We start from the raw sequence: 2,160 nt of genomic DNA on the forward strand, positions 1-2,160 counted from the left end.
TTCATAAATAAATAAATAAATGTCATAAGTGAAATATGAAAGGTCCATATATGAACTAGTAATGATTAATTCTATACCCCTGAGGTTCAAACACAATGATTATAAGAGGAACACAAGGGGCGCCTGGGTGGCTCAGTCGGTTAAGCGTCCGACTTCGGCTCAGGTCATGATCTCGTGGTTTGTGGGTTCGAGCCCCGCGTCGGGGCTCTGTGCTGACTGCCAGCTCAGAGCCTGGAGCCTGTTTCAGGTTCTGTGTCTCCCTCTCTCTGACCCTCCCCTGCTCATTCTCTCTCTCTCTCAGAAATAAATAAAACATTAGAAAAGAATTTAAAAAAAGAGGAACACAAGATTTTTTTTTATGAACCAGAATCTGACTTCTATAACGTGCCTACTTTCATTTTGGTTCCTTCCAATGTGAAAGGCTTTTTGCAACTCTAAGTGGATCGTAACTATAAGCTCGCCTCTCTTCAAGTTAATTTCCCCCTCAATTATTGTCCATAATTTAGTCAGACTGGGGTTCTCCTTGGTGGAAATATGTTGCATTTCCCCATGAAACGATTTTGGCCTAGGGTTTGCAGATCCTCATCTTTCTCTTGGACCTTGCATGCTGGTTGGTATGGCTCCAAGAATTACCAACTACCGCCTGAATATAGTTCAGTGAAGGGCTGTGATTGCTTACTGCCAGATAAAATACACGATCGCTAAATCTGCATGTCAGGTAAACAACAAATAGTTCTTTGATATTTGTATGAATTTGAGGCATACGGAATCCTCTGTTTTACTTGCTACATCTGGAAAGCCTGTCCCATTTGGACCAATACCTACTCTTTAATGTCGTTATTGGATTGGGGTCCCAGGGAGTATGAGTTTGGGAGTCAGACTGACCCCAATTCAAATCCTGACTCCTCCACTCAAGATACAGAACATCGTTTTGCCTCAGAATTCTTATCTGTGAAATGAAAATAATAGCAATATGTCATGAGGTTGTTGGGAAGATTAAATAATACTCGTATAGTACTTAGCCTAGTGCCTGGTGCCTACAAAGCTCTCAGTGGCTATGATCATTATTGTCAATTTTATATAGAAGATGATGTGCACCAGGCAGGATCTGACCGCAAAACCTCTCCGTTTCCAGGATCAGTTTGGGAATCAATGCTCCTTAGGGTCTTCCTTGGTGATAACCAAAGGCAAGGTCGCATCTAGCCTCTTCCTTTTTGTTTCTGAATCCTTCTTTTGGCCCCCTGTCATGAAGTGCCCCAGACTCACTTCTGTAATTGGCTTTCTCCTCTTAATAGAAAGACCTTTTTTTAAAAAATATTTTTATTTATTTCTGGGAGAGAGAGAGAGAGACAGCGTGAACAAGGGAGGGTCAGAGAGAGAGGGAGATACAGGCTCTGAAACAGGCTCCAGGCTCTGAGCTGGCAGTCAGCACAGAGCCCGACGCGCGGCTCGAACCCACGAACCGCGAGATCATGACCTAAGCGAAAGTCGGACGCTTAACCGACTAAGCCACCCAGGCGCCCCAAGAAAGACCTTTTTTATGCATGTGTTTGGGAGTCACTTAGAATACCTCAAGTTGCAGGCTTTTGTCTTCCCCGCTGGAGATGCCTAGGTGACTGGTAATCACCTTTGAGATGCTATCCTTAAGCCGATGACTTATGAGTTTGGCTAACAAAGGGGAACAGCTTTGATCAATAATAGGTTTAAATAGAATGGAGGGAAGGCAAGATCCCGCAGATCCTGAGAACCCTCTGTTTCTCACAACAGGGTCAAGAAATAAATTAATTGGTTTCCCACTTGCCTTCCTCGTACTTTCAACATCTCCCTTCTTTCCGGTGCCCAGTACCTTCACTGTTTCTCCTTTCAGGGAGCACTCCAGACCCTTTACATTCTCCTCTCCGACCCACCCTTCCCTCTCAAAACTTGCCTGTTTACACACTCTACCCAGTGTCTAATCGGACGTAGGACATATTAATTCATCTCAACGTGCTAACAGCTTAAAAAGATTCTGTTTAATCCCCTTCCCAAACCACAGAGGTTTTTTTTTTTTTCCATCACCTGAAAAAGTAAGCCTGACAGTGGCTTCCTAGCAGATAAGGGAGGCCGTGCGGGATTCCTTAAATCACACCGCATTTTGAGCTGCCTATTCTGTCGGCTTCG

The 2,160-nt window shown here is 44.1% G+C and overlaps 1 protein-coding gene across 1 annotated transcript in view; it reads left to right on the forward strand.

Annotated features, from left to right (window-relative positions):
- GRIA3 (glutamate ionotropic receptor AMPA type subunit 3) overlaps window positions 1-2,160 on the forward strand; it is a 273,791-nt gene that overhangs the window by 69,349 nt on the left and 202,282 nt on the right. The gene's annotated exons all lie outside the window — the stretch shown is intronic.

The sequence above is a fragment of the Crocuta crocuta genome, unplaced genomic scaffold, assembly GCF_008692635.1.
Source record: "Crocuta crocuta isolate KB4526 unplaced genomic scaffold, BGI_CrCroc_1.0 scaffold482, whole genome shotgun sequence".
Taxonomy (NCBI): Eukaryota; Metazoa; Chordata; class Mammalia; order Carnivora; family Hyaenidae; genus Crocuta; species Crocuta crocuta.